The sequence below is a fragment of the Vipera berus genome (assembly GCF_964194415.1).
Source record: "Vipera berus genome assembly, chromosome: 1".
In the NCBI taxonomy this organism is placed as follows: domain Eukaryota; kingdom Metazoa; phylum Chordata; class Lepidosauria; order Squamata; family Viperidae; genus Vipera; species Vipera berus.
The window spans coordinates 361,534,080-361,552,497 of record NC_138202.1 but is presented as its reverse complement, the minus strand read 5'-3'; the positions used below and the strand labels follow the sequence as shown (position 1 = coordinate 361,552,497).

The following is an 18,418-nucleotide window of genomic DNA, read 5'->3' as shown; positions in this document are numbered from 1 at the left end:
GGGGTTGGACTAGACGACCTCCGAGGCCCCTTCCAGCTCTGTCATTCTGCTACCTGTAACCAGAGCTCTTGGGGCAGTCTGAACTTCCTGAGCTGACATGGAAAAACATTCTTTGTGATGCCTTTTTAGTGGAGGCTCTAATGTCAGGTGCCCATTTCAGGTCCTGGGAGTTCCTAGAACCCCGAAGCCTGAAGGTATCGGCTGTTGATCCCGCCTTGTCTAACGTTGCCAGAGGTGGCGGAACAGGAAGGCTCTGCCTAAAATCTACCATCATCTCTTCGATTTTCAGCGGATTCTAGTCCATATTGTTCGGGCTGCACCAAAGGGCCCGTTCCTCAACCTCCTGTCTGCATGCAGACTCATCACTGTCTCGAATGAGACCCCCAACTCTTTTTTATATAATATTTTATTAGTTTTCCAACATTTACAATAATATCTTTAAGAAGCAACGTGGTATCCGAGTTACAATATTTCCATCTCAGACAAGTACATATTATTACAGATCTCCACATTATTATAACCAATACTTCCTCTCTTTTTTTCTTCGATATATACTATCTCCTATATAGATTAACATATTTCTTATTGCTATTCATCAAATATTTAACAGTTTATTTTATTTTACTTTTTGAATATATATCCATCAATCTTTTAGTATATTTCATATTTTAACATTCCATCTTAAAAACATCGAACACCTTATCTATTTTTTCTAGCTTAATTTTACATTGGTATTAAAATTAAAACGTTTGAGATTTCTCAATTTCATATCACTAAAAAATCTCTTTTTCCTTGATACAATTCTTCTTCAATATCTAGTAGTGTAATCCAGTTCTCATTTATCTCATTTATCTCATTTCCATATCTATAACAATTATAGAATATTTAAAATAATAGTCATTAAAATACATATCACAAGGAGGAGGGAAAAAAGAAAAAACAGAAAAACAGAAAAACAGAAAAAAGGAAAGAAAAAAGAAAAAGAAAAGAGGATATTCTTATTTCTCATTTATAGTTTCCACATATTAAAAATTAACCAAAATTTGTTCCATTTTAACATTCAAAACATCCTTCATGTCTCTGCATCCAAACATATTAGTTATAGTCTATCATTTTTAGCATGTATACATCTTAACCCATATCCTTTAGAAAAACTCAATATTTCAATGTTAATATTCATACATTTGTATTTTATTTTTTATTTTTATTTATTTATTTTATTAGTTAATCAATATTTTTATCTACTCATCAAAACATTCTTGTAGTCCCAGTACCATCCTGTCTATTTTAATATTATCTATTTGACCTCCTAAAAATGTTCATATTTCTTCAATCGTATTCTTGCTTTCTTCCTTGCCATGCCATTTTACGCTTCTTTGCCTCAGGGTCATCAAAGTATTCTTGTATTACTATTTGAAATTGAAGTGGACCTCCAGGCTCCACCATTGAAGAATTAAAGAATCTTCCAACAGCACCAAATCTTACTATTTTCACCTCTTGGTACAATTGTGCTGGTTCAAATAAACTTCCTTCCATATTTTCTCCATCACCATCTTCAAAAACCTGTATTTGTTGACTATTTGATTCTTCTGTCAGTGTATTTGATTGTTCAATTTCTTCTATTAAGTTCTGTCCCAGTAAAATATTAGTTGTAGTCAGTTTCAATTTGAGTTTGTTTCATCGAGATACTTTCTAATTCTTTCCCAAAAGCTCTTATTTCATCGCCAGCTGTAGAAAGGAGCTGATAAGTTTGGTAAGATATTTCCCACAGAGCAAGAGTTTGTTTTTGAAACTCTTCCACTGTAAGCTTTCACATCTGATGTTCAAGGTTACTCTTTATTTTATTTTCTTAAATATTTTCTTGGTGTTTTTTTTAAAGAGAAAGTCAGAATTGCAATTTCAAATTTAGCCACTGGGTGTCCCCCAAGTACTTTAAGAGTTCTTTTCTTTTGTTAATTCTTTCTTAAATGTTCTTTGTTTCAAAAAAAACACCCCTGAATTTGTTCGCCACCTTCCGAAGGGAGGGTTAAATTCCCCCTCCCTCTTCACAGGGGGAAAAGTACTTAGCAGCTTAATTAGGTGAAAAGAAGATGATTAAGGTACAAGAGAGGAATCTTACCCTCGTCTCTTCCACTCTGCTTTAATGTTGCCTGATGGTAGCTTTGACTTCGGCTGTCTGCAGCCTAGGAGCTGGCCATATTCCTATGGTCAGTCTTTTGTCCACCGGTACAAAGGGAATGCAGGCACTAATGGGGGGGGTTGCTGCTCCCCTGCGTTTCTGTAAAAGCCCCTTCTGTCTGGACACCCCTCCAGGGCGACTCTTTGGTCCTTTTAGGACCCCCCAGCGATGCGAATCTGGACGTGGAAGACGGGAGCCATTCTCCAGGCGTCCATTTACAGCTGTCGGCAAACCGGAAGTCCGAGACCCCTGACTCTTGTCTCATCTGTAAACTTCAGTGCAAGCAGTGCCTGACTTACTTCATTTAGTGACTTCATTTAGTGACTTAGTAAGTCAGTGCCTGACTTACTTCATTTAGTTATGACAGCCCAGAAAAAAGTGACTCGTGACCCTTTTCCACACTTACAACCATTGCAGCATCCCATGGTCACGTGATCCAAATTCAGACACTTGGCAACTGACTTGCTTTTATGACCGTTGCTGTTTCCCAAGGTCATGTGATCCCTTTGATGACCTTCTGGCAAGCAAAGCCAAGGCTTAACAAGCTTGTTACTAACTTATCAACTGCAGCGATTCACTTAACAACTGAGGCAAGGAAGCTTGCAAAATGGGGCAAACCTCACTTAACAAATGTCTCAATTAACAACAGAGGTTTTGAGCTCAACTGTGGTCGTAAGTCGAGGACAACCTGCTCTTTAACAGAGGGATCGTCCGAGTTGCAGTCATTTCCATGGAGACAGAGAAGTGCCATGGAGAAAGCACACAGCCCAGGAGGGGCCCCTGTGCCAATTGCCCAGGTGCTTTGCTGTTATTCTGTGCGTGCTTTTCCGTGTGTTTTCCTACCTTCACCTCAGAAAAAATTAAGGGGGGAAATTTAAAGTGGACAAATTTAGCTGGTCAGTCCCAGCAGCCACTCGCTGAATTCCCAGAGCTTCTTGGCCAGCTGGTCATTGCGGGCCTGTTGACTGGGCACCTTCGGCTGGCAGTCCACAAAATACTGCCCGCTCAGCCACTCGATGCCCTCCTCAGTGGCACAGTAGATGGTGGTCTGGGCACCAGAATCACTATTTCGGCTGAACAGCTTCATGAACCAAACCCACCAGAAGAGCCAACGGGGATACGAGCGAAAAACTTCGGTTTTAACAAGTCCTGAAATCAAAGGAAGAGAGAACAGGCAGTGGATGGAAGATTACCTAAGGGGGGCGGAGGGAGGGAGATCCTGAATAAACCCTTCACACAGTACCCGTTTCCCACCAGGAACCATGGGCCGCTTGGCACCCTTTGGGCAACATAGGAAATGTCTCAGAAGACCAAGAGCTCAAGCTGAGTAGGTGAGGATGCCAGTAGGGTTTCTCTCTCTCTCTCTCTCTCTGTGTGTGTGTGTGTGTGTGCGTGTGTGTTTGTGAGCATGTGTGCTCCTTTGCATGCACGAAGTCATTGCAGTGGGGCAACTACTACATTCTAATAATAATAAATAACAATGTTCTGATAGAATATTTGTACCTCAGAGTTGAAGTCTGAGGTCCTTGGTCCACTGTGAGTTTGGCTGTTTTCTTGCAGGATGTCAACGTTGTGACAATTAAGAAACTGCAACCATTTTACCTTTTGCTTTGACTGTGTTTTTCCTGATGCTTGAGATATTTAGATGTAGAAGGGGGGAGGAGGGGAATGCTACCACAATAATTGCAGCTGTGTGTGAACACAAGGTCAAGGTTAGATAAAGTTTCGGGTTGAGAAGTTGGGAGGAGAGCCCGCATTTTAGAATAATTGGTGAATGTGATTAATGTCATCCTTTCTGTGGTGGGAATTGCAACTTGTTGCATTGTATCAGGGGGAGGGAACTTCAGTCTTGGGTTCAACTATGTAAGTGCCAATACTTTTTTCCTGAATAAAATGTGCTTTGAGGAAGAAATCTTTGCCTGGAAGTTCTTTTAATTGATTTCATCTATTGGAGCAATGACACAGACATTTCATGACTCAACCTGGGATCGTCATCAGTGCTAGAAGGGAGGGGGGCTTGTGGAGAGGAGGAAGAGGAGGAGGAGGTGAATGGGGAAGAAGAGGAGAGGAAGGAGGAGGAAGAGGAAGGGGGAGGAGCAGGAGGAGGAAGAGCAGGAGGAAAGGTAAATGGAGGCAAAGAAGCAGGAGAAAGCAAAGGGGAGAAGGAATAGGAGGAGAGGGAGGGAGGCGGAGGAACAGAAAGAGAATGACAGGAGGAGAAAGAGGAGGAAGAGCAAAGGATGAGGAGGAAGAGGGAGGGAGGAGGGGGAAGGAAGAGGAGGGAAAGTGAAGAGGATGTGGAAATGGAAGGGGAAAGCCTCAGCCTTGCTTTAGGCAGTGGGTTGGTCTAGAAGACCTCCAAAACCCCGTCCCACTCTAAGATTTTAGGATTCTATTAGCTCTGGGACCCGGGAAGGTGGGAGACGTCTCCCTCCCCAGTGGAACCCAATGGAGGAAACTCCCGGGGTGGTTCTGCAAAGGGGGGGGGGTTGAGGGAGCCCCCGGGGCAGAGAAATGCTTGGCAGAGCCCCAGCAGGATATTCGGGGGTTCCATCTTGCGCTTCTTGGAGCCGGACTTCCACTCACCTGGATGAACTGCATAGCAAGTGACGTTGGTTCCTTCCAGCTGGTTGGCCAACTCTCGCGTGTGGAGAATGTTGGCTAGTTTGCTGTTGAAGTACGATTTTAGAGCCTGCCACAGACTCTCGGCCGGCTTGTGGATGGTCCGAAAGTCAATCTTCCCAGCTGGGGGTGCAGCGCTTCAGCCGATCCAGGAGCAGGTGGGTCAGCAGGAAGTGGGCCAGGTGGTTGACCTGGAAAGCCAGGTCAAAGCCATCAGCGGTTTGACCGTCCTTAAAGATCCCTGCCAAAAAAAGTAAGCAAATTCCAGGTAGTCTTCAGTTTACAACGTTACTTTGTGATCATTCAAAATGTATTTACAACCCAGTTCCAAAGTTGCAACAGCTCCTTCCTGCCCCCACCCCAGTGTTACATGAGGAGGAAGGCATGCTGGATCTGTTCACCGCCTCGAGTTACTTGCAAAAATAATAATAAAGGCGGGATACCAAAAGCAAATGACCACAAAGAGGAGAGAGCTGCTTCTGAAGTCACGGCCAAACCCCCGAAGGAAGAGAAATCCTGGAGACCCCCACAATATTCCCACTTCCTCGCCCAGATACGCCGGAGGGGGGTCTGCTCAGCACCCACTGGCATTGTTGATGAGGATGTCCAGACGGGGCTCAGATTTTAAGAAGGTCTGTGCAAAAGCTCGCACGGAGTTGAGGTTGGCCAGATCCAGGATCATCAGGATCACCTCCGAGTTCCCGCTTTCCTGGAACAGGAGCAGAAGGAATCCTGAGAAGAATCGGGATCGGGTGCGGCTTCAAAGGCTGATCCCAGTTTACTCGCCTTCTACGTATCTCTGTTCACCTCCTGACAATCACTCCAGGTGTTGTGTAATAAAACAATACAGGCAGTCCTCGACTTGCAACCATTCGAAATTACAATAATGCCCGAGAAAAGTGATTTACGACCAATCCTCACAATTTCAACCATCGCAGCATCCCCAGGGGCCATGTGATCAGAATTCGTGTGCTTGGCAACCAGCGTTATTTCTCACAGTGGCTGCATCCTCTTTGTGATTGTCCCAAGAGGATTCCCACAAGCAAAATCAATGGAGAACCTGGATTCATAAAACAAGTGCGGTGATTTGCTTAATAAAGGGTGTTATGTAGCCGCAAAGGGCCTTACCCAAAGAAGAGGAGGGGGTCAAGCTATTCTCCAAAGGACCTGAGGGCAGGACAAGAAGCAATGGATGGAAACTAATCAAGGAGAGAAGCAACCTGGAACTAAGGAGGAATTTCCTGACAGTGAGAACAATTGACCAGTGGAACAGCTGGCCACCAGAAGTTGTGAATGATCCAACACTGGAGGCTTTTAAGAAGAGACTGGACAACCACTTGTCTGAAATGGTTTGGGGTCTCCTGCTTAGCCAGGGGGTTGGACTACAAAACCTCCGAGGTCCCTTCCAGCTCTGTTATTCTATAATAACATACCACAGTCTTACAGTCAAGAATGAAGAAGGGCAGATAAAATGGATGAGTTTTATTAACCAGAACCAAATCGATCACGCAGATCCAACAAAAGCACTTTCAGGAATGCAGCTGCCCCCCAAAATATGGAGCCCCCCCGGACAGAACCCGGACAGGACTGGCCAGAATTGAAGGCAAAGCTCTTCAAGTGGGGAATGGCTGGGGGTCCGCAGGGCGACCGGGGTTCATCGGAAGAGTTGGGATCTCGAATTCAGTGTAATTGATTGGTTGGAGAGTGCTGGCTCCTGCATGAGGCAATCTGCCCTCTGATTGGTTGCCATGGGTGCGGAGGGGGAGGTTCCCTTCTTTCCCGCCTTTTTCTTCTGTGTCCTCTGTGTGCTGTTAAGATTTACCTCACAATGTTCCTGTGTTCCTGACAGGTATATTTATATTTGTACTTATATTTATATGTATAGTTATAATTTATATTTATATAGTTAGAGTTACAGTTGTGCGCACTGCACAATTCCTTGACAGGAACAAACAATAACACATATAGCCCAAGAAAGTCCATTAAGAAATTTCAATTCACACCAGAAGCAGTTAAAGGATTTTAGCTTCCTTAGATCATGAATTATAACATCCCACTGCAACTCTATGGCACCATATTATGGTGATTTTAACATGGTTTTACCCTGTTTTAATATTTTAACTCATTTTTTTGTATTGTCCACCTATTAAATATACAGGTAGTCCATGACTTATACCTACAATTGAGTCCAACATTTCTGTTGCTAAGGGAGACAGTTGTTAGGTCAATTTCTTGCCACAGTTGTTAAGTGAATCACCACAGTTGTTAAATTAATAACACAGTTGTTAAGTGAATTTGGCTTCCCCCTTGACTTTGTTTGTCAGAGGTCGCAAAAGATGATTGCATGACCCCAGGATGGTGCAACCGTCATAAATATGAGTCAGTAGCCAAGTGTCTGAATTTTAATCACATGACCCCAGGTGTGATGCAATGGTCATAAGTGTGAAAAAGGGTCATAAGTCACTTTTTTCAGCGCCATTGTACCTTTGAACAGTTACTAAATGAACTGTCGGAATAACATCTCTCCCACTCTGACTCTATGGTGCCATATTATGGTAAGTTTAACATGGTTTTACCCTATTTTAATATTTTATCTCATTTTTTGTATTGTCCACCTATTAAGTATGACTGCAATTGAGTCCAACATTTCTGTCGCTAAGTGACACAGTTTTTAGGTGAATTGTGCCCTATTTTATGTCCTTTCTTGCCACAGTTGTTAAATGAATCACTGCGGTTGTTAAATTGGTAACATGGTTGCTAATTGGTAAAATGGCTTTCTCATTGTTTTTGCTTGACAGAACGTCTGAAAAGAAGATTGCATGACACCGGGATACTGCGACTGTCATAAATGTGAGTGAGTTGCCAAGCATCAGAATTTTGATCATGTGACCATGCTGCAATGGTTGTTAAGTGTGAAAAATGGTCATAAGTGCCTTCAAACATTGAACAGTCACTAAATTAACTATTGTAAATCAAGGACTACCTGTATAACAGCTCTCCCATTTCAACTTCATAGCGCCATATTATGGAAATTTTATTATGGTTTTACCCTAACTTAATATTTTATATTTATTGTACTGACCAGTCAGTAAAAACAAGACCAGGAGCTGACTGTGGTTCAGACCATGAGCTTCTCGTTGCCAAATTTAGTCTTAAACTGAAGAAAGTAGGGAAAAGCACTAGGCCACTCAGGTATGAACTAAATCATATCCCTGACGAATATACAGTAGAGGTGACAAATAGATTTAAGGAATCATATCTGACAGACAGAGTGCCTGAGGAACTTTGGACGGAGGTTCGCAACATTGTACAAGAAGTAGCAACTAAAAATATCCCAAAGGAAAAGAAATGCAAGAAAGCAAAATGGCTATCTGAGGAAGTGTTGCAAATAGCTGAGGACAGGAGGGAAGCGAAAGGCAAGGGAGAAAAACAAAGATACGCCCAATTGAATGCAGAATTCCAGAGAATAGCCAGAAGAGATAAGAATGCCTTCTTAAATGAAAAGTGCAAAGAAATAGAAGAAAACAATAGAATAGGGAGGACTAGAGATCTCTTCAAGAAAATTGGAGAGATGAAGGGAACGTTTCATGCAAAAATGGGCATGATAAAGGACCAAAATGGCAGGAACCTAACAGAGGCAGAAGAGATTAAGAAGAGGTGGCAAAATTACACAGAAGAACTATACAAGAACAAGCTTAATGTCCCTGATAACCACGATGAGGTGGTCACTGACCTCGAGTAAGACATCCTAGAATGTGAAGTGAAGAGGGCCTTAGGAAAGCTGAGCAACAACAAAGCTAGTGGAGGTGACAGTATTCCAGCTGAGCTTTCCAAAATCTTAAAAGACGATGCAGTAAAAGTGCTACACTCAATTTGCCAGCAAATTTGGAAAACTCAACAGTGGTCACAGGATTGGAAAAGATCAGTTTACATTCCAATTCCAAAGAAAGGCGATGCCAAAGAATGTTTACACTATCGCACCATTGCACTCATTTCACATGCTAGTAAAGTTATGCTTAAAATCCTACAAGCTAGACTCCAGCAGTATCTGGATCGAGAACTACCAGAAGTACAGGCAGGCTTTCGAAGAGGCAGAGGATCTAGAGATCAAATTGCCAACATACGCTGGATCATGGAGAAAGCTAGAGAGTTCCAGAAAAACATCTACTTCTGCTTCATTGACTCTGCTAAAGCCTTTGATTGTATGGATCACAACAAACGGTGGCAAGGCCAGACCATCTTATTTGTCTCTTGAGAAACCTATACGTGGGCCAAGAAGCAACAGTGAGAACTGGACACAGAATCACTGATTGGTTCAAAATTGGGAAAGGAGTCCGGCAAGGCTGTATACTGTCGCCCTGCCTATTTAACTTATATGCAGAGCACATCATGAGAAAGGCAGGGCTAGATGAATCAAAAGTTGGAATTAAGATTGCTGGGAGAAATATCAACAACCTAAGATATGCAGACGATACCACTCTAATGGCAGAAAGTGAAGAAGAACTAAAGAGCCTCTTGTTGCAGGTGAAGAAGGAGAGTGCAAAAGTTGGGTTGAAACTAAACATTAAGAAAACCAAGATCATGGCATCCAGCCCTCTCAATTCCTGGCAAATAGATGGGGAAGAAATGGAAGTAGTGACAGATTTTATTTTCCTGGGCTCCAAGATCACCGCAGATGAGGACTGCAGCCAAGAAATTAAAAGACACTTGCTCCTGGGGAGGAAAGCCATGGCAAATCTAGACAGCACACTAAAAAGCAGAGACACCCCCCGCGTCAACAAAAGTGCGTATAGTCAAGGCTATGGTCTTCCCAGTTGCAATGTATGGCAGTGAAAGTTGGACCATAAGAAAGGCTGAGCGCCAAAGAATTGAGGCCTTTGAACTATGGTGCCGGAGAAGACTCTTGCGAGTCCCTTGGACTGCAAGGCGATCAAACCAGTCAGTCCTAGGGGAGATAAACCCTGACTGCTCTTTAGAAGGCCAGATCATGAAGTTGAAACTCAAATAGTTTGCCCACTAATGAGATGGAAGGACTCACTGGAGAAGAGCCTCATGCTGGGAAAGGTTGAGGGCAAGAGAAGAAGGGGACAACAGAGAATGAGGTGACTAGATGGAGTCACTGAAGCAGTAGGCGTGAGCCTAAATGGACTCCAGAAGATAGTAGAGGACAGGAAGGCCTGGAGGAACATTGTCCATGGGGTAGTGATGGGTCGGACACGACTTCGCAACTAACAACAACATTGTACTGACCACTTACTTGATATACACATATTTGTTCCTACTTTAAACTTACATTTGCATCTGCCTGTATGCTGCATTTTATCTGCAATGCATATAAGGAATTGCATGATCTTGGTAGATGCCATGCGCTAAATAAGTAAATAAAAACCATCAGGAAAAGACCTGAGTGCTGAAGAACGGAAGGAAGGAGAGACCCGCACGGCAGGCGCTTACCCGTCTGATGTCGCACACAGCCGATTCTCCTCTTGCTTTGTCGCGGCAGGCCAGAATGACACGGCCGCCTCTCCGGGCCAGATCCACCGCTGTGGCCTTCCCGATCCCAGTATTTCCACCTAGGAAAGGGCAGAGAAAGGATTCACAGAGATCGCCCAGCCTTTGATGGGGACCCAGGAGGCAGGCCTGCATTTGTGTGCCTGCAGTTTTTGTGGTGTGTCACACATGAAAGATGGTCAGATGTACCCAGGTGGGGGAGAGGGAAAGCTCTGTATGCTTGTTTCAAATTAGAATACACGTGGTCTAAAGTGTTCTTCCCTCTGGTGGGAACTTACACATACTGAACAAACTTGGGGAGAACTGTCTTCAGACAAGCTTGATTGAAATCCCCAGCCACGACAAGAGCACCCTCTGGGTGAGTTTGCTGCTGCCTGGTGATGATGTCATACAGCTTGGAAAGTGCCGTGCTGCTATTGGCATCAGGTGGAATATAAACAGCTTTAATAATTACCACAGTAATTTCTCTAGGCAGATAAAAAAGCCTACATATAACAGTCATCAGTTCCACATCTGGGGAGCAATACGTGTACACTAATCTGCTGTTGGCGCACCAGTCACAATGTATATACACACAGAGTCCTCCTCCTTTGCTCTTACCGGAGCCTTTATCTCTCTCAGAGCGGTGAATGACTTGGCTTGTCAGCTCCACTGCTGCATTCGGTACATCTGGATGTAGCCAGGTCTCCGTTACAACCATCACACAACATTCACGGAGAAGCCTGCTTGCTGCCAACTGCAGCTGTAATTCGTCAATTTTATGGACGAGGGATCTGGCATTGCTCAGAAGAAGACTCGGTAATGCTGGTCTATGAGGCTGCTTTCTGAGTCGAATCAGTATCCCAGCCCTGCAGCCATGTTTTTGCTTTCGCTCCTTTCTCTTTCTCTTACGTCGTCTTCTCCCTGGCCCGAAGACAATCCATGGAGATCCTGGAGGCCTCGCTATGCAGTTCAGTATGTTATGGGACTGCTGAAAATCGCTGGTAATTCCAGACTGCCTTGCAAACCCGATGTTTAGCAGCTCTATACGTGTGTAGGCTAATTTAGCCTCTTGCACTACACTGTGCACACTCATCCATACACGCACTAAACCAATCACCACACACCAGTAGGTCTCTCAAAGGACCACTTTGTAGTGAGATGGTGGCAAATAAGTTTAGTAATAATAATAAAAGAGAAAGGCATTTCAAAAAATGGGATGCAATATTCCTGTCAGACCAGAAGATGGCGCAGGTCTCCCAACACTGGCTCTGCAGGATGTCACTTTACCCACACAAGTTGCAAAACAATTTGAAGGCCAATCATGCATTAATGCAGGGGTGTCAAATTTCCTGATTGTGAGAATAATTAATCAGTGGAATGACTGTCTCCAGAAGTCATTATTGGAGGTTTTTAAGAGGAAACTGGACAACCATTTGTCTAAAATGAAGAGTTTCCTGCTTCAGGGAGGGGGTTGGACTAGAGGACCTTTAAGGTCCCATCCAACCCTGATATTCTGTTTTTGTATGTGTGTCATGCTTCAGTGATTTTCCTTTTATTTTAGCCTGGATTTATCCTTAATAATGCATTTGAGGGCATTCTAGTCAAAGGAACAATCCTATGAAGTTTTATTTAACATCTGTTAAAGTATTTAATTTAATTTAATATTTGCATTTGTATACCGCCCTTTCCCTGAGGACTCAGGGCGGTTTACAGGGAATTAAAAATCAAAACATACAAAAGTTAAAACCAATTAAAAAGCATTAAATTCACCCTGTACATTAAAACCCCAGTTAAAATTTTCTCCTCAGCCTGGGCCCGAGAGCTCAAAGAGCCAGGTCTTCGGCCCCGGCGGAATGATCGGAGGTCGGGAGCAGTCCTCAGCTCTACCGGCAGCTGGTTCCAGAGGGCAGGCGCTCCCACTGAGAAGGCCCTATCCCTGGGTGTCACCCGCCGGCAATCTCTCACCGGCGGAACCCTGAGCAGACCCTCCCTGTGGGAGCGCACTGGGCGAAGGGCGTTTGATGCCGGCAGCAGGTGTTCCCTCAAATAACCCGGACCCAGGCCATGTAGGGCTTTATAGGTGATAACCAGCACCTTGAATTTCACCCGGAGGGCAACCGGAAGCCAATGCAGCTCGCGGAGTAGAGGTGTTACATGGGAGCATCGGGAAACCCCCATTACAACTCGCGCGGCCGCATTCTGCACCAGTTGAAGCCTCCGAGTGGTCTTCAAGGGCAGCCCCATGTAGAGAGCGTTACAGTAGTCCAAACGGGAGGTCACAAGCGCATGAGTGACTGTGCGTAGGGCGTCTCGGTCCAGATAGGGACGCAACTGGCGCACCAGGCGAACCTGGGCAAAAGCCCCCCTGGTCACGGCTCCTATGTGATCTTCAAAATTGAGCCGTGAATCCAGGAGGACGCCCAAGTTGCGAGCCCTATCAACGGGGGGTAACACCTCACCCCCCATCGTTAGAGGTGGAATAACTTGGTTAACCCGAGACGCCGATATGCACAGCCACTCAGTCTTGGCGGGATTGAGACGAAGCCTGTTTCTCCCCATCCAGACCTGAACCGCCTCCAGGCACCGGGACATCACGGAGAGGGCATCACTGGGTTGGTTCGGGGTGGAAAGAAAAAGTTGGGTATCATCAGCGTACTGGTGATACCCCACCCCAAAACCACGAATGATCTCGCCCAGCGGCTTCATGTAGATGTTGAACAGGAGGGGCGAGAGAACCGACCCCTGAGGGACTCCACAAATGAGAGACCTCGGGGCGGATCTCTGCCCTCCTGTCAACACCGACTGCGAGCGGCCCTGGAGGTAGGAGAACCACCGTAGGATGGTGCCTCCCACTCCCAACCCCCTGAGACGCCGCAGCAGGATACCATGGTCGATGGTATCGAAAGCCGCTGAGAGAGCTAATAGGACCAGGACAGAGGAGCAACCCCTGTCCCTAGCCCTCCAGAGATCATTCACCAGCGCGACCAATGCCGTCTCCGTGCTGTGTCCGGGCCTGAAGCCCGATTGGTACGGGTCCAGATAATCAGTTTCCTCCAGGAACAGAGGGAGCTGATGCGCCACCACACTCTCAACAACCTTCGCCAGGAAGCGAAGGTTGGAGACTGGACGATAGTTGTTTAAAACAGCCGGGTCCAAAGCAGGCTTCTTGAGGAGGGGTCTCACCACCGCCTCCTTCAAGGCGGCAGGGAAGACACCCTCCTTCAAAGAAGCAGTTATCACTGCATGGAACCAGCCTCGTGTTCCCTCCCGAGCCGCATAAGCTAGCCAGGAGGGGCACGGATCCAACAAACAGGTGGTGGAGCTCAGTCTCCCCATGATCCTGTCCACATCATCAGGGGAAACAGGGTCGAACTCAGTCCAGATAACGTGCTCAAGACCGCCTGATTCCTCCACATCAGACTCTGCCCAGTCAGAGTCCAAGCCGGTCCGGATCCGAGCGATTTTGTCCGTCAGATGATGACTAAACTCCTCGGCTCGTCCCTGCAAGGGATCCTCCCTCACCTCCTGGTTAAGGAGGGAGCGAGTCACCCTAAACAGGGCGGCCGGGCGATTATCTGCGGACGCGACAAGGGCGGCAAAGTAGTTAGACTTCGCCGTCCTTATCGCCGCAAGATAAGACCTTATGAAGGTTCTTAACTGCAATCGGTCGGATTCGGATCGGCTGGATCTCCAACCGCTCTCTAGACCTCGTCTCCGACGCTTCATCTCCCGGAGCTCCACAGAGAACCATGGAGCCCAACGGGATCTGCGCCGAGTCAGAGGTCGCATGGGTACAACACAGTCGAGTGCCCTGGTGGCAGCCGTTTCCCAGGCCTCCACCAGAGCATCGACTGGGCTGTGGGTAAGGGTGATAGGTATCGGCCCAAGCGCCCTCTGGAACCGGTCCGGGTCCATTAGGCGCCTGGGGCGGAACCACCTGGTCGGTTCTGCCGCCCAGTGGCGGGGGATGGCATGACGGAAAACCAGCCTCAGGAGGTAATGATCTGACCATGACAGAGGGGTGATGGACGGAGAACCCCCTCCCAGATCATCCAACCACTGTCCAGACAGGAACACCAGGTCGAGAGTATGATCCCCCTCGTGAGTAGGGCCCTCAATAACCTGGGTCAGGCCCATGGCTGTCATGGAAGCCATGAACTCCCGAGCTAACTCCGACGACCCCCCCAGTGATGGCAGGTTGAAGTCACCCAGGACTATAAGCCTGGGGAACTCCACCGCCAACCCTGAGAGGGTGTCGAGCAGCTCAGGCAGGGCTGTTGCCACACAGCTGGGTGCCAGGTATGTGAGCAACAAGCCCAACTGAACCCGAGGACCACATCTCAAGAGGAGGGATTCACTCCCGGCCATCTGGACAATGGTGGCCTCCCGGGGACACAAAGTCTCCCGAATAACCACTGCCACCCCACCACCCCTGCCCTGAGCCCGTGGCTGGTGCAGCACCCGGAAACCTGGCGGGCATAACTCGGTGAGAGGCACCCCTCCCTCCGAACCCAACCAAGTTTCCGTGATGCACGCTAGATCCGCACATTCCTCCTCGATCAGATCACGGATGAGGGGAGCTTTGTTAACTACGGATCTAGCGTTAAAATAGACCAACCTGAGCTCAGGGGCCTGATCACCCTCATCCCCGGGTAGGAGGGTGCTAATCGGAGGGTCGGAGCGCGCCACCGCTCGGAGATAGCGGGGGCGCGATCCCAGATGTTGATATGGCCCTCCGCGCAAACACCTGCTGCCATACCCTATCGCCGTGGGGATTCGATGCCCCACCCCCACATTCCCGATGTGGGGGTGGGGCATCGAATGTGACTTTGGCACTCCTTGCTACTGCAAAAGTGGTGATTAGTTGCTGATTATTGTGTCTGCTCAATTTCTTTTCCTTTTCCTTGGAGTCAACGGAAACCTTTATGGAGAACCGATTTGGTTTCATGGTTACGGCCACACGTTACAAGAATGGAGAACTGTGAGTTCAAATCCTGCTTTTGGCCATGAGGACCAGCTGAGTGGTGGTGGTGGTGGTGGTGATGATGATGATGATGATGATTAGAGTTGGGAGGGACCTTGAAGGTCATCTAGTCCAACCCCCTGCTCAGGCAGGACACCCTATACCATTTCAGACAAATGGCTGTCCAGTCTCTTCTTAAAACCATCCAGTGCTGGAGCATTCACAACTTCTGGAGGCAGGTTGTTCCACTGATTAATAAATCGATTGACTATTTTTGATTACTTCCACTGAATGATTTTGGGCTGGTCATCTTTCTCCTCAGCCCTAGGAGGGAGGCTTTGGGAAGCCACTTCTGTAACTGTTATGGCAATTTTCCTCCTGTTTTATGCTTTGAGGGCTGCTTTTGTTCTCTGAAAGACCTTGGGGTCCTGGTGGATGATCGCTTGACCGTGAGCCAGCCGTGTGCAGCAGCAGCCAAAAAAGCTAACACAATCCTGGGCTGTATAAACAGAGGCATAGAATCAAGATCACATGAAGTATTAGTACCGCTTTATAAAGCTTTAAAACTAGAATAATAGACTTGGAAGGGACTTTGTGGGTCATCTAGTCCAACCTCACCTTGATTTTCTTTAGTACAAGAAGGATCACAATGGGCGACTTTGGGCCCATCACCAGGAGACGGTGAGTTCTGGTCCCCCGCCTAGCCCGGCTTTGACACCTAAGGCAGGACTCGAACTCTGTCCTGGAGCTTTCAGCACGAGACCAGACTTTCCTGCTTCTGGTGCAATCGCTCTTAGCGTCAGGAATTGTTTCAATCATCTTGGCGTCCTTCTGCAGGAACGCTGAACGGGCCGTCCTACTTGCTAACCTTCCCAGCTCCCCCGTCTCTCCTGCAGGGCTGAACTGCCCCCAAAGCCTCCTGCTTTCTTCTCTGCATTGCTCCCGGCTTCTCTCCATCATGCTGGGGGGGGGACTGGAGCTTGGGGGGGGCAGAGCGGAAGCAGAGATTAAGAAAAGGGACTCCTGTCTCCACACCAAGCGAGTCCGGAAGAGCCTGAAAATCCGGTTTCCAGCCGCCTCCTGTCCCAGCCAGCCAGCAACACCATCTGTCTAGCCAGGCAAAGGGCAGCCGTGGACTGACAGGAGAGAACTCTTCCAATCATTGGGGGGCTGCCATAGAGAAAGGGGGGGGTCCACCTCTTCTCCAAAGAGCCGGAAGGCCGGACAAGAAGCAACGGATGGAAACTCGTCAAGGAGAGGAGCAACCTTAGAACTAAGGAGGAATTTCCTGACAGTGAGAACAATTAACCAGGGGAACTCCTTGCCTCCAGATGTTCTGGCTGCTCCATCGCTGGAGCTTTTCAGGAAGACAGAAGACAGTCAAGAGACTCCTGCTTGAGCAGGGGGTTGGACTAGAAGACCTCCAAGGTCCCTTCCGGCTTTGTTAATCTGTTCGCCCTCCCGAAGTCTGGCCACCCCTGGACTTTCTCCCCTGCGCCCCTCCGGTGACTGCCCGGCTCTTCCCCGTCCCCTCCTCTCGGCCTCGGGAAGGGGGAGGGTTTCAAGGGGCGAGGCAGCCCCCGGGGACGGCTGGTCTCTGCGGACCCTCCCGGTTCCCCTCCCCCCTTTGGGGTCTCACCTGCTTTATTCCAAAGGGGCTTTTTTGGCCGGACTTTCTCGCTTTCGTTAATGTCAGCGCCCCCCACCCCAACCTCGACGCCCCCCCCGCCTGGGATGGGAGCGCAGCAGCCCCCGGAGCTACCTGTGATGAGAACCGTCTTGCCCCGCAGGCTGACCGCGTTCCGGCACCGGGTGGCCAAAGCCAAGTTGTAGTAGAGCAGCGCGCAGAGCCCCAGCAGCACCGCCGCGCCCGCCGCCAGCCCTGCTGCCGCCTCCATGGCCCGCTCGCCCGCCCGGCCCCGCTCCCTTGCCCCGCAGCCCGGGAGCGCTTGGTCTTTACCGGGACGGTCCCCGCCCTGGTCCGCCTCCCGCTCCTCCCCCGTGGGAAAGCCACGGCCACGGGCAGCGCTCCCAATCTCTCGCCCTCCCTTCTTCCCCTCTTGCGTTAGGGAGGGAGGGAGGGAGGAAAGAAAGAAAGAAAGAGGGGAGGGAGGGAGGAGATGAGAATAAGAAGAAGGAAGGAAGGAAGGAAGGAAGGAAGGAAGGAAGAAAGAAAGAAAGAAAGAAAGAAAGAAAGAAAGAAAGAAAGAAAGAAAAAGAAAGAAAGAAAGAAAGAAAGAAAGAAAGAAAGAAAGAAAGAAAGAAAGAAAGAAAGAAAGAAAGAAAGAAAGAAAGAAAGAAAGAAATGCTGCCTGGGGAATTTGGGAGTTGGTCCACACATCTTAAAGTTGCCAGGGTTGAAAATTCTGCTTTACAGTTTGCCCAGAGTCACTGTTGCAACATGGGCAGCTTTATAATGCTTAACAGTCAATAAACATCTTATAAATAATGGCATGTAGATGCTTGCCTCATCCTAAGATGCAAAAGATGGCTGTTGACATAGGATGGTGTTACGGGGCTTTCCCGGGCAAGGGCAGGGGTCAATAACCACCCCTCTGAGGGCAGCATTGTCTGTACAGATGTCAATAATAGTAAGAATAACAGTATAACGGACATGGAAGGGACCCTGGAGGTCTTCTAGTCCAATCTGCTGCTTAAGCAGGAGACCCTGTATCATTTCATTCCTATCTCTTCTTAAAAGCCTCAAGTGATGCATTTACAGCTGTTAGATGATTAGTGCCAGCCATTGGCAGTTCCCCAAAAGGGTCATCAGATGGAGGCAAAGAGGCTTCTTTGCTTCCACTGATGAGCCAAGGGTCTCGGACCCACAGCCCCATTGGTGAGAGTGTTTTATGGTCAGGGAGGGACCAAGACCCCCCATAAATACCTCTGCACGAGGGGCTGCTCTTTGTTCTAGTCTCCTTTTCTAGTTTCTAGTTCCAGTTCTCCTCTCCTAGCTCTTAGTCCTTCTTTTAGTCATGTAATGCTAGCTTGTTTTATTTTATTTCTCTCTTACATGCAGGCATGAATGCTTTCATGCCAAGTATTTCTTTCTCTTTGATATATCATTGAATAAAGCTAATATGATTGCACCTCTGCGTGATGCCTTTGCTTGGAAGCACCTTTAACGAGTCATTGTGAGAACACCTCACAAGTTGGTA

At 47.5% G+C, this 18,418-nt stretch overlaps 1 pseudogene across 1 annotated transcript; it reads right to left on the bottom strand.

Moving 5' to 3' along the window:
- Positions 1–3,068: 3,068 nt before the first annotated feature.
- On the bottom strand, positions 3,069–17,155 carry LOC308659594 (dehydrogenase/reductase SDR family member 13-like; annotated as a pseudogene). Its single transcript has 5 exons — positions 17,020–17,155; positions 10,256–10,374; positions 5,387–5,510; positions 4,766–5,042; positions 3,069–3,328 (listed from the first exon to the last, which is right to left on the bottom strand). The product of its transcript is annotated as a dehydrogenase/reductase SDR family member 13-like (transcript).
- Positions 17,156–18,418: the final 1,263 nt, after the last annotated feature.